The sequence below is a fragment of the Heptranchias perlo genome, chromosome 27 (assembly GCF_035084215.1).
Source record: "Heptranchias perlo isolate sHepPer1 chromosome 27, sHepPer1.hap1, whole genome shotgun sequence".
In the NCBI taxonomy this organism is placed as follows: Eukaryota; Metazoa; Chordata; class Chondrichthyes; order Hexanchiformes; family Hexanchidae; genus Heptranchias; species Heptranchias perlo.
In genome coordinates this window covers 6,148,637-6,163,416 of record NC_090351.1, presented here as the reverse complement: position 1 = coordinate 6,163,416, position 14,780 = coordinate 6,148,637, and the positions used below count along the sequence as shown (strand labels likewise).

Sequence of the window (14,780 nt, the reverse complement as noted above, 5' to 3'; positions counted from 1 at the left end):
TGAGTTGCTGTTGCAGACAGGGTGGAATCAGCTTGGAGTGTCTACGAACCAGTGTCCAAATCCGGAGACAGTTGCAGAGAGGCAGTGGATGTGGGAGCTGATTAATGGCTATAGTATCAGTGGGCGCACTGCTGGAGGTTATCCAGTGGAATCAGAGGGCAGAGGAGAAATAGAGGGTTTGAACTCCACTCCAGACAGTCCTGGTGAGTGGAGACCAAAGTTCCGTCTCTAAATTCTGGGTTGACATCCAGCGGGACACTTGCATCCAGTGGGTGTGGGTGGCCCCCATAGAGGTTGTAGGAAACCATAAAACCCTCCCCCAGTATAGGACTAACCACCCTATCGGCTGGTATAAAGATGGTCACAGCCATGGAAGGAGCATTCATATCATTGCCTGTCAGACTGTTAATCAGCTGGAGAATCCTACCACGACTTCACACTATTCTCCAAGGGAAGAGTGTGAAGATACAAAAATAATAACAAACATAATATCTACTAGTGCTTAAAACAGGTGCCCATGTTTTTGCCAGGAACACAAGAGCTGCTGCAGATGCATAAATGCAAACATTTCACACAGAATGTGAGTAGAAAAGCTTCACAGACCACTTGTCTTGCCTGTGGAACTCTCCGTGATGTTTTGTCCTTGAACTTTGTCTATAGAAACTTCGTACACTGTAAACTGAAGTTTAAATGCAAAGTTAACCATTAGTTACTGAACAAGGATCCCTGGATCGAGGGTTAAGCAATCTGAAATCTATGACTTTCCCATTGATGCTGCAGTCTAATTTTTCCGAATCTATCAGCGATCTCAGTAACCACAAGGGTCAATTTTGATCCCTGCTTCAGTTGTCTCCTGCTTTAACTTACTATCGTCAGACTTAATATACTAAAAGAATTGTTCATGAATGGTCCTGGGAGACTGGTTCTCTGATATTCCTTCTCTTCTTGTGGGAAAGCACTTGGCTTGTAGTTGGCATCTGCTCACATCAGTTGATATCAGAAACTCATCACAAGGCACAAACCCTCAACCTGCCAGTTAGTAATCAAAATGTCACAGCTTAATTGGATTATTTCTATTTGAATTCATTCTATTTCTTTTGGATACAGCAAAGGCTATGGGCCCCAATAACATCCCAGCTATAGTGCTGAAGACTTGTGCTCCAGAACTAGCTGCGCCTCTAGCCAAGCTGTTCCAGTACAGCTACAACACTGGCAACTACCTGACAATGTGGAAAATTGCCCAGGTATGTCCTGTCCACAAAAAGCAGGACAAATCCAATCCGGCCAATTACCGCCCCATCAGTCTGCTTTCAATCATCAGCAAAGTGATGGAAGATGTCGTCGACAGTGCTATCAAGCGGCACTTACTCACCAATAACCTGCTCACCGATGCTCAGTTTGGGTTCCACCAGGACCACTCGGCTCCAGACCTCATTACAGCCTTGGTCCAAACATGGACAAAAGAGCTGAATTCCAGAGGTGAGGTGAGAGTGACTGCCTTTGACATCAAGGCAGCATTTGACCGAGTGTGGCACCAAGGAGCCCTAGTAAAATTGAAGTCAATGGGAATCAGGGGGAAAACTCTCCAGTGGCTGGAGTCATACCTAGCGCAAAGGAAGATGGTAGTGGTTGTTGGAGGCCAATCATCTCAGCCCCAGGACATTGCAGCAGGAGTTCCTCAGGGCAGTGTCCTAGGCCCAATCATCTTCAGCTGCTTTATCAATGACCTTCCCTCCATCATAAGGTCAGAAATGGGGATGTTCGCTGATGATTGCACGGTGTTCAGTTCCATTCGCAACCCCTCAAATAATGAAGCAGTCCGAGCCAGCATGCAGCAAGACCTGAACAACATCCAGGCTTGGGCTCATAAGTGGCAAGTAACATTCGCACCAGATAAGTGCCAGGCAATGACCATCTCCAACAAGAGAGAGTCTAACCACCTCCCCTTGACATTCAACGGCATTACCATCGCTGAATCCCCCACCATCAACATCCTGGGGGTCGCCATTGACCAGCAACTTAACTGGACCAGCCATATAAATACTGTGGCTACGAGAGCAGGTCAGAGGCTGGGTATTCTGCGACGAGTGACTCACCTCCTGACTCCCCAAAGCCTTTCCACCATGTACAAGGCACAAGTCAGGAGTGTGATGGAATACTCTCCACTTGCTTGGATGAGTGCAGCTCCAACAACACTCAAGAAGCTCGACACCATCGAAGATAAAGCAGCCCGCTTGATTGGCACCCCATCCACCACCCTAAATATTCACTCCCTTCACTCCCTTCACTACCGGCGCACTGTGTACCATCCACAGGATGCACTGCAGCAACTCGCCAAGGCTTCTTCGACAGCACCTCCCAAACCCGCGACCTCTATCACCTAGAAGGACAAGAGCAGCAAGCACATGGGAACAACACCACCTGCATGTTCCCCTCCAAGTCACACACCATCCCGGCTTGGAAATATATCGCCGTTCCTTCATCGTCGCTGGGTCAAAATCCTGGAACTCCCTTCCTAACGGCACAAATAATGTGACGATACAATTCAGATTGAAATATATCTTTTGCATTGCTTGCACATTGTTGTCATCACAGCAAAAACCAAACATGGTTGTTCTCCCTCCACTGATATATAGACAGTACTTCTTTAAATACTGCATAAGTTATGCTACTAGCATGGTTAAAAGGAATTCTAACCCTGCTGATCCCCTTTAGGATCGCTCCCGCCAATTTGAAGAACTGTCAATCCTCAGAACCTGGGAGATCACGACAAATAAATTGAAACTGAAAGGACATCACTAAAATACATTGGAACCAACACATTACTTCCTTTGAAATGTCTGTCCTGTGTATCACTGTTGGCTCTAACTTGGATCGGCAAGCAGAATAAGACTCTCCAACACCCATGGTCAGATAACCTGAATACGCTAATGGTCCAGGCTTAAATATAAAACTTGGCTATTTGGACAAAGTACCAGAGGCCGAACAGCACACATCGAACTATACCCCAGAATGGGTTATCACCTTCAGGAGAGAAAGAGGGGAAAATGGAGGAAACATTGGGTAATTGGCAGCACTGTGTAAGGGTAGGCAGATATTGTAATATGAAGATCTGCTTCCCATTTCTTTGGATGTGGGCTTTACTCACAACACTGATTGCCTCATAAATCTGCTAACCAAACCTAGTTAGTTTTGTTAGTTTTCCTGAAACATTGGGGAGAATTTTAACCAACCCCCCCCCCCACCCCGCCCAGCGGAAACTGGGTTTACAGGCAGTTAAAATGCTCCGAGTGACTTATGCCCTCAGATACTGCTGCCTTCCCATGGATCCTGATATTAACTGTTTATAGCAGGAAGCAGCGGGGTCCTGCTGTAAATATGAGGATTAGGCTCCGATGACATAATAGATGGCTAGACTGCAGTTGTAACCCTAGGTGCGGGGAAACCTTGCGGCTTTCCTGTCAGACCAAATCTGCCAGGAAGAGGAGTCAGGGCCAGAAGTGGCTCAGAATGGTAATTTTCCTTAATTTTATTTTTGTTTTCTTGCGGAGGAGCAGGAGTGTTTGGGCCTCCCCTGCCCCGGGCATCCCTCCCCCCCTCCACTAACCATGATGCCCTTCCCACTCCCTCCTACGAACCTACCTTAGTGCCAGGGACTGTTCCGTCAGGTCCCCAGCGGTGGCCTCCTGCTGCTCAAAAACCCACCACTGCCCACTGGGCAGGTAGCTCTTGCCACCGTGATTGGGTGGGAGATTGACACCAAGCAGCAGTTTAAATCTCCTGGACCTCATGGTGTGGAGGGTCAAACAGTTTCCCATATGCCTCAGCCCTCCCATGCACCAATCCTGCTCTCAGGTAAAATCGACCCCATTGAATAATATGTCTTAACCCTGAGGGAAAGAAATGCTACTCTTGGCCATTGTATTCCACAGTAGTGTGCCTATTGTCAATAGCTCAGCATCAGAATGTATTCCATATGGAAACACTGAGCTTTGACTGTGAACTTTGGATTGTGACATTCCCCAGTGTTTTAGTGCCCCCCAGGCTCATGGAATGGAAGTCTGGAAGAAAAAACAAGGGGAAAGGAGGATAAAAATAAAATAGGGGCTGTCAAGAATATCTGGAGCTGGATTCAAATTCACCATATCTCTTAGTCTCTGGCCACCAAAATGTTAATTGGGGTAATATGATTTAAAAGTTAAAAAGTTTTGCTGTGTACTTGACTTTCCACTATTAAACTTCTCTGCAAAACCTCATATGGACACTGAAGGAAGCTACTCATCATTTTAATGGAACTTAGGTGTCTAAAAGGTACTGTAATCTGCCATTTTTTTTTAGAGAGAGACCATTACTAGCTTTAGAAGGGTCACACGGTCTGGGAAAGCAGAAGAACGGAATAGATTTGCTTACAAATGCAAGAGCTATTTTGGAAATTGCTTCCAACTTCGTCACTGAGTAGAACTGAACTAAGTGGCTACCAATGAAGAAAGTAAACTTGTCCCCCACCCACTCCTGAACTGGTCTATCTCAGATATATTCATATTTTTCCAACTCACAAAGTTTTAGACAGTTCATTGCTCATTCCATGTAAATGCAACGACAAGGTGTTGTGACAAGTAACTACCAAAACTTCAAATCAGGCTGGGCACACCGTTAAAGAACTACAAGTCTGAGCATCATGGTCAGAGATATGGAAACACTGAGCTTTGACTGTGAACTTTGGATTGTGACATCCCCCAATGTCCTCAAACTACATTCTGAGAATTACATCTCCTTTACTCAAACTGACCAAACTAACCAAACTTTTGGACTGGATTTGATGCTTGGCACTGTCATTGGATGACGAATAGAAAAAAGTTTTCTTCTAGTGCACTGCCTGCCTCCCCTTACCTAAACGAGTAGGTAAACAAAAATTGAGGATTTGAAAACCGGGTAGCAGAAGATAAACATAATTTGGGGATCTCTGTGACCTGCCTATGGACAGCAATGATGAGCCAGTTCTGTTTGATTTATTCTCACTAGGGGCTGCCCTTTCTCTGACCCAGGAGGGGGCTGTGTGGGAAGCTAGTTAGCGAGATAGGCCTCTTGTGCTGTTCTGCAGAATGTCTGGAGCCAGAGTGTTTGCAAAGAGCCTCTGATAAATAGGCAAAAAAGGCCCTGCTCGCTCCAGCTGGACTTCAGTGACGCTCAGAGATCATTGTATCCTCACGTAACGACTCGAGAGGAAGGGACGTCCTGTGCTCCACCAAATACTGGTAAGCGGGATTTTAAAAAATATGCTTTTAACTTTACTTCAGAGTTTATTTGAGTTTTGGTGACTTTTTTAAAATGCAGTTTACAAAAAAATGCAATATTACAAAAAAAATCAAGTTTTGTTGACACACAGAACTGCTGAAACTAAAGCTAACTTTACGTAAGGGGGAAATGTGGGATAACAATTAACAGCAGTGGAATTAACATAAGTTATATAATTTCAGCCGATGACATGCGATAACAATCTGACATATAATAGCCATGTAACAAGGATACTTAGAATATTGAGTTTGCCTCATTTTATAATCTTTTAAAAGTTGGTAATATGTCTATTAGATTGGACAACATTCCCTACATTACAACAGTGACTATAATTCAAAAAATTACCTTCATTGGCTATGAAGCGCTTTGGGATGTCCTAAGGTCGTAAAAGGTGCTATATAAATGCAAGTTCTTTCTTCAACTGTACATTAACATTGACATATCCAGTTAAAATGTGGTCACTGTCTAGTAATGTGGAAATACTGTTGCAGTCTTGAAAACGTCACAACATAAAGCGTTAGCGTTTGAACACTAGTCCTCGGTTCAGTTTGTCATTAAACACAAGTCAATGAAATTTGTGAAAAATTACAGCAATGTGAAAGTATGTAGTGAGGTTGAAAATGAATGAGAGAATGAACTCTGTGGAGGACTGCAGTTGCAATGTACTCTTGATTACCCAAAGAACATTAGACTTGAAATTACTATTGGCAATATTAGTAGACAAATGTTCATCTGACATTCTTCTGTCCTGTTGTTGTAACGTTTCTTGATTCCATGATAATATGGGATATTTCTACTGCACAGTGCAGACCAAATACACAAGAAGAAAAAGAACAATTAAATATATACCTGTCAATCATCACACAAAGCCCCTCAAGCCACATAGAACATCCTACAGTGAAACACGATAAGGTTCAAGGGATTATTTGTTACCATAAAATAAACAGTATCGCACTGTTGACGTGCTACTTATGTGAAAGGCAGCCATGGCTTGTATAGTACTTGTGAAAGAACACTGGTAAACCCAATGACTGCTGAAGTACCCTCTATAGCTAAGAGCTTTTCATGCTCATTGTAATGCGGATAAGTCATAGGCACAGTAAAAAATGCTATATAACTCAACAAGTGAAGCTTTTGTTTAGTTATTGAGAAATCTTGATTAAGGGCCAAAGCCCGTACTACAGAACACCACCAAGGTTGAAGCGAGTAGAACAGAAGATGATATAAATCAAGAAGTGGTGATTAGGTGACACTAAACTTGGTTTCTAAAAGTCTTTCTGAATTGTAGGAAGAAGAAAAGACTGGAGGAGGTAAGACATACTAGAGTTTCAGGTCTTGGGAAAAATGAGCTGGAGTAGGAGATATTGTGATTTGCCTTGGTTTCAAAACAGTGAGAATGCAGTGAGACAGGAGGGTAATGAAAGGCTGTGGACTTGGGGCGAAGGAGGACAGAGAAGCACTGACCATAGTAATATTAATAATAAAGTGATCAAGAAAGGTTGCAATGGAGAGAAAGAGAGACCGATTGGAGATGGGAGACTTTTTTCTTCTATCTGGTTGGGAGTGTGAGAGAAGTGCTAGAAGAATCTCCCCAAATATGAGAAGAGTATTCAAGACTTGGACCAAATTGAACATTATAGAGTCAAGAGTTGTTAATGGAAGATTTCGTACTCATGAGTGACACAGTTGTGCCTGAGGTAAAGTCTCCTCACCACTATAGATATTTATCACATCTCACTGTTGGACCTGACATTTGCCAGATACTCAAATTATGATTTTCTTTAATGTATGTTTTTATATAAAGGCACTTTATAAATATGTTTTTATATAAAGTCACTTTATAAATATGTTTTTATATAAAGGCACTTTATAAATATGTTTTTATATAAAGGCACTTTATAAATATGTTTTTATATAAAGGCACTTTATAAATATGTTTTTATATAAAGGCACTTTATAAATATGTTTTTATATAAAGGCACTTTATAAATATGTTTTTATATAAAGGCACTTTATAAATATGTTTTTATATAAAGGCACTTTATAAATATGTTTTTATATAAAGGCACTTTATAAATATGTTTTTATATAAAGGCACTTTATAAATATGTTTTTATATAAAGGCACTTTATAAATATGTTTTTATATAAAGGCACTTTATAAATATGTTTTTATATAAAGGCACTATGTTATTGTTATCACAAGGGTGGAGTTATGGAGAATGTATACGATTACCAGATTGCCACGTGCAGTTTAAATTTCATTCCAGATCAGTGGTGGGGCTGGACTTTCACATGCTGCTTTGGCTTCCCATGACCCTGTCCCAAAAATTGCGGGGACGGAGTCTTTACCATAACAGGGATGGGTGACCCACACCTATAGAGGCACAGCAGAGGTATCTGCCCTGCATTGTTGCCAGAAGCTTGGAGCAGCAAGATGGCACTCCGAAAGTGGAAGCTCGAGGCCCGAAATCAAGCTGAAAAGAAAACATGGTTTACTCTCTGGCCATTCTTCCAATGGCAAATGATCTTTCTTGGATCGATTATCACTTTGCTTTCTATACTGTGGGCCCATTTAAGGCTCAGTATCAAATCTTTTTGTCCTTCTATCATTTTTTCTCTCTACCTGTGTAAATCCTTGTCTGTTAGATCTTTCCCTCACTAATTTCCTGCTATAAGCCTCTTAGATTTCTAGCCCCAGTTAAATTAAACTGTTACATACTGTAATTACTCTGTATAAGGTGTATGTTTTATGCAAGATGCTGCACAATATTTTTGCACAGCAAATAGCATAAAATGCACAACATTGCATACAGTATTTAAGGTATAATATATAACATACATTGTAGAACATACACCACCCAGAATATGCAATATACAATAAAAGATATAAAGCTCATAGCTATAGACAATGAAATATATAGCATATGTTGTACAATGTACAGAGTGTGCAAATAACATACAGTGCACTGCATATTGTTAAAAGCATTTATAAAGCCTATTGTGCCCAATGCAAAATATACAGGAAAGCCAATCTCAATTGACACAAGATGGAACCAGCTGTATTGTACATGTGATAACTCAACCATTGATGTGACTGAGCCATAAAGCATTCAAATTTTACAATTGATATCTGACAGCTCCCTTTCATGGTGTCTAGGTTCAAGTTCATGGAATTATATCTGAATTTAACAGCATATTAGTAACAAAAGCACAAACACGCATTGATTTATCTGGCCGATTAAAGTGTGGAAAGATTAATCAATTTTTTTAGGGTATGCTATCTTGCGTCAGAACACACACCCTCTTTATTGCCCAATTTCTTGCCTTACTGATCTCACCCCCCAATAAGTGCATGTCGTGTATCTGAAAGTCAGGGCACATGGCCTTTCCCAAGCCATTGCTAATGCTGTTTTTGGCAGGAGACCAAGAAACATCCAAAGCAGGCTGGTAGAAATTCTCTCTTCAATTCCTCAATACCCCTACTTTGGGGAGATACTTAGCCTCTGCTCAATGTCTTCACAGTGCAGAGAGGAAAACTAGAGCTGCATCTCATCACTCACTGTGCATCTGTGTGTCCATGTACAGTGATGCCCAAAGATCATTCAGCACCAAAATGGGGTGGTATAAGCAGATACTGTATACCTGAACTTTTATATATCAGCATAAACCATACTTTCATTCTTAATCATGTACCAATGAGTTATGAGATATCACTAGAGCTTACTGTAAATGTTGCTCTATTTGATCATTTTTTGTGTAGAGGACACACTATAAAGACCAATAGATATGATATATGTCCAACAAGTGGATTGACCTGATAACTCAGAAGTGATGAAATGAGTTATAGTCAATGCTACGAATGGGACATAAATCATGTCCCACAGGTCCGCACTAGGTAGCAGGCTATTTTATTGTTGAGGGTATCACTGTGATGCAAATACTCTGTCCTACACACTCTTCCTCCTATCTGGATTCGCATTCTGTTGAAATCAAGACCAAACACATCACCTCCTACTCTAAATCATTCTTTCCCAGGACCTTAAAACTATAACTCCACAGTCTTTCCTCCCTGTTATAATATTCAGGCTTTCAAAATCCAATCAGTGTCTCTGAGCTAGGTAGGGAATACAATCAGTTTTGGTTCACTATCCAGTAATACCTGCTGGAAATTGAACATCAGATGAGAACAAGATCAGGTTTGACAATGATGCCCTCCACAGTTGATTAGCCTGCCATACCTTGTTATTTAGAGTCACACATGAAGAATAGCCAAATCTGATGTACCCAACAGCTGTGGACCTGTAGACTGAAAAGAGTGAAAAAGGAATATGGTTTTGTCACATTACCTAAATTACTGAAGGCAGCATTGGGAGGACTGGCCAATAACTCTACCTGGTCAAAATTGGGCCACTCCTTTCCTTTGTGAGTTTTCAATTGAGAATAGACTGTTTCAAATTATTATTTTCTCTTATGGTTGAATAATTTCATTCAAAAAGTTTCTAATAAAATATATTTATAATGTAGTGTCCTGGCTCCATCAATTATCAATGCCATATGCAGAACTTATATTTTGCATCCAGAAATGTTTGATTAAAATACTATCCTGTGTTACCATGCTATCTTTAATTTGTTACAAAATGAAATAAATAAATTGAACTGCAGTGTTTTTTGGGAGGGAAGGATGAGTTGGCATTGTTGCAAACCTCCATTTCTCATCTGGGGGAATTGTGAATGACATTTTGAACTGCTGCAAAATATGCCTACAGCAGTACAAAGGAACAAAGTTGGACTAAGTGGCCCAGAAATTGGACCATGCCCGAATTGGGTTGCAATCCCTGAGCAGCGCACTCAGCAGGCCTAATGAGACAGGCAGCAGGACCACGGCAAATTGGTCCGCCAGCCTCATTTGCTTATTCTCGGCGAGTTGCAGGGGCCTGTCGCAGCCCCAGGAGGGCAGCAAGATTTGCCCGGCTCAGATGCGGCCGAAGTCATTACGAGTGTCTGGGGGGAGTTGGCGGGGGGGGTGAAGGCAATCGGGAAGAGGGTGTGTGGTGGCCGGCAGGGCCCGTGCAATATTGTGGAGCCGGGAGGAGCAGGAGTGCTGCTCCCAGCTCCACAATAAATCAAGTGAAAAATTTAAAACTTACCTTTCAAGTAGCAGCCTCCAGTGGTCCCTTTAAGGACCGCTAGTTTGGCTGCCAAGCTCCTGAAGAAACTGACCACAGCATGCACGGCGCATGTTGTGATCATACACAGCCAAATTTTGCAAAGGGGCCTTAAACAGGCATGAGGCCCCATTATTGGCATATTGAAGGGGCCCAAATGTCTATTTCAGGCATCTGCCCTGGACGCTTTTGGAGGAGCCTTTATGAATATGGCGGGCAGCACACTTCCAGCACCAAATGAGCGCATGTACACTGCCTGCCATATTGGACCCTTAGAATCATAGAATGGTTACAGCGTGGAAGGAGGCCATTCGGCCCATCGAGTCCGTGCCAGCTCTATGCAAGAGCAATCCAGCTAGTCCCACTCCCCCGCCCTTTCCCTGTAGCCCTGCAAATTTTTTTATTTTCAAGTACTTATCCGGTTCCCTTTTGAAAGCCATGATTAAATCTGCCTCCACCACCCCCTCGGGCAGTGCATTCCAGATCCTAACCACTTGCTGTGTAAAAAAGTCTTTCCTCATGTCACCTTTGATTCTTTTGCCAATCACCTTAAATCTATGTCCTCTGGTTCTTGACCCTTCCACCAATGGGAACAGTTTCTCTCTATCTACTCTGTCTAGACCTTTCTTGATTTTGAATACCTCTATCAAATCTCCTCTCAACCTTCTCTGTTCCAAGGAGAACAACCCCAGCTTCTCCAGTCTATCCATGTAATTAAAGCCCCTCATCCCTGGAATCATTCTAATAAATCTTTTCTGCACCCTCTCTAAGGCCTTCACATCTTTCCTAAAGTGCGGTGTCCAGAACTGGACACAATACTCCAGTTGTGGTCGAACCAATGTTTTATAATGGTTCATCATGATGACTTCCTCGTTTTTGTACTCTATGCTTCTATTTATAAAGCTTAGGATCCCGTATGCTTTCTTAACCGCTTTCTCAACTTGCCCTGCCACCTTCATCAATTTGTGCACATATACCCCCAGATCTCTCTGTTCCTGTACCCCTTTTAGAATTGTGCCCTCTAGTTTATATTGCTTTTCCTCGTTCTTCCTACTGAAATGTATCACTTCGCATTTTTCTGCGTTAAATTTAATTTGCCAATTGTCCGCCCATTTCACTGGCCTGTCTATACCCTCTTGAAGTCTATCACTATCCTCTTCACTGTTCACTACACGTCCAAGTTTTGTGTCATCTGCAAATTTGGAAATTGTACCCTATACACCCAAGTCCAAGTCATTAATATATATCAAGAAAAGCAGTGGTCCCAGCACTGACCCCTGGGGAACACCACTGTACACCTCCGTCCAGTCCAAAAAACAACCATTCACCACTACGCTCTGCTTCCTGTTACTTAGCCAATTCTGTATCCATGCTGCTATTGCCCCCTTTATTCCATGGGCTTCAATCTTGATGACAAACCTATTATGTGGCACTTTATCAAAAGCCTTTTGAAAGTCTATATACACCACATCAACTGCATTGCCCTCATCTACCCTCTCTGTTACCTCATCAAAAAACTTTATCACGTTAGTTAAACACGATTTGCCTTTAACAAACCTGTGCTGGCTTTCCCTAATCGATCCACACTCGTCCAAGTGACTGTTAATTTTGTCCCGGGTTATCGTTTCTAAAAGTTTCCCCATCACCGAGGTGAAACTGATTGGCCTATCGTTGCTGGGTTTATCCTTACACCCTTTTTTGGACAAGGCTGTAACATTTGCAATCGGGCAATTAGGTCAGTATCACACCTGCAAAACGGGCACAGGGCGATCCAATTTCTACACCATTGTCTTTTATATTGGAATAATGAAGACTGGAGGTGTGAGCATAGGGACAAGCACTTAATGTCGTAAATTCTTTGAGTGTAACTCATTTGTAACGTGAAAGCTGGGCCAAGGCCATATTCCTATAATCGCTCTCACCTATCATCGTATTTATAGTATATATGTCTTATTTATGACATTAGCACCAAAGGATTAAATTTGTGACATCATTACTGCAAGATTACAAATATTAACCCCCCATTAATTTTATATTTCCATTTTGGTGAAGGATGCTGGTGCTGGAAATTGAATAATTTACACTTTGAATGCACAATTTGAATTTTGGATAATCTTTTTTTAATGGCTGTTAATCTTGCTAATGGATCAAGAAAAACAGACAGTCTCCTGAGTTTTGTTAAAAGAGGAATTTTGCTTCCGGGGGTGGATCTTCATCTTTATCATCTGGGTGCAAAGTATTGTCTGGAGCACAGAGAGAAAGGTTGGGCAGGGAGGATGGCATGCCTCTTAATTTAAATGGAAAGAGAATCAGACGGACTCTGTTAGGGATGTGCAACCTTCTCCACCGGATTTTCCTCTCTGTGCTCTAAAATCTATCCCCCGCCTCACCTCCAGCTGCCTGTATCAAGCACATCCAAGTTAGGTGTGGTATGATTAGATGCAGAGTAAAGCTCCCCTCTACTCTGCTGCAAAAATTTACTGTACCTCCAACCTCAGAAAAAACACTTCTTACTGCATCAGTTTGACATTTTTCCATTTCTTACACCAGCCATCCCATGACATTATTACTTTAGTGTCAATTAGGGCCATTACAATGCTGACCAGTAACTGGATTGAGTCCGCCAAAACTCATTTTACGTAAAATCCTTACAGTGGACAGGCCACAAAGACTTTCAATACATTTGTATGGACTTAATTTGAGTCCTGAGCCCAGGGAAATGGCATTATTTAATGCACTGCATCACCAGTCCAATAAATAAGTTTATACAACATTGCCAAAACAGATTAGCTGCTCATTCAACTTGTTCTCTTTTTGAGATCTTGCCGCAAGCAACATGGCCACTGTGTTTGCTTACATAATAAGTCATTTAACTCAAAGTTATTCAGTGTATGTGAAGCACTTTGAGATTTTTCTGAGGTGTGGTAAGGTGCTATATAAATGCAATCTTTTTTATATTATAATATTTAACAGTGCAATGTTTGTTTATAGCAATTACCATTACTATATATGGTATTTCATACCACTGTGTATGACATATTTACATTGTTTTACTTTTTACTGATAAGTTTGCATTTTTGTTTTTTGCATCATTTTGTCCACAGGGCTCTCATCACAGTGAATTATTCTACAAATATACTCATAAATAATGAAAACAAACCGAAAGATAGGCTATTCTCTCCAACAGCTGCTCCATGTCCTAAACAAGTTTATATATTACTTATTCAGTCCCCAGAGGATGGACATGAGTCCTCAGAATAAAATTACTCTTTAATTTGGTGCAATTCCCATTCAGAAACACAAGGATGGATGGTATGGGAATTGGAGAAGTCACACTCCTATAGAGCATGTATGGTTCTGCTCTGAGCTTGTAGATTGAGTGCATATTGGGAGTTATTTAGAGAAACTCTGATCCCTGGTAATTCAATAGAGAAAGAAGTATTCATATTCTTTGAAGGGCTAGGGAGACATGTGCATCAGTTATTATTATCAGTCATTGGCACTGGGAATAGCAAGATCTTCAGGCATACCAGCTCTGAAACCCAGAAAGACCTGTGCAAAAGTGCATTCACGTGACTTGCTTGATGGTCACAATGGGCAAGGAGAGGAAAAATGTTATTCCCCATAGTGCTGTTGTACCCACACTCCAACAGGTACATGATTTGCACATAGCATAAAAAGGACAATGCAAAAGTTCCCCTAAAGGAAAAGTTAAAACTGCTTTTTTAAGTGGACTTTGACTGCTTCAGTTTTTCTCTAGTTGATAAGCAGTGTCTGATCTTTGCAATGAGATTATGATGAGTCATTTTGCTTTAAAACAAACATTTACTGTGACAGATAAGAGGCTGTCTTTCCACTGGCTGCACCTTGACACACCGCATTCTGTTTGTAAAACCAGAAATCCTGTGGTTTTTAACCCCCCTCCCCCAAAAAACATACAACAGAGGAGAAAAAAAGACTTTGACATTTCATCAATCGACATTTGATCCTGCAGTAAACACGGCCACTGCGTGTATCAAGCAGCTCACAGAGATATTGTACAATTTTGGACATAATCCCACTGCTGGTCACCTCTCATTAGCTCCCTTTGATCTTCAAACAGAGTTGTCCAAGATTGAGAAGTTTGCAGCTTTGGCAAAAAAAAGTGCTGAACAGGAATGAACAGTGTCCCCAAATCAAAATAGTTACATTTAGACAATTGACATTCCAGAACTACAAAGCCAAAACGCTTAAGGGTATTTGCATTTTTGGAGTAGACTAACCTAATGGATGTTAGGGTACAAATTCTGTAAAGATGTTGCCCCATGCAGAAGTGCAG

At 41.5% G+C, this 14,780-nt stretch overlaps 1 protein-coding gene across 2 annotated transcripts in view; it reads left to right on the top strand.

Annotated features, from left to right (window-relative positions):
* Positions 1-4,961: 4,961 nt before the first annotated feature.
* Positions 4,962-14,780, top strand: part of LOC137344360 (bile acid receptor-like) — a 101,936-nt gene continuing 92,117 nt past the window's right edge. For both annotated transcript variants that reach the window (XM_068007246.1, XM_068007247.1), the window contains exon 1: positions 4,962-5,255. The gene's annotated coding sequence lies outside the window, so the exon portion shown is untranslated. The remainder of the gene's footprint in view (positions 5,256-14,780) is intronic.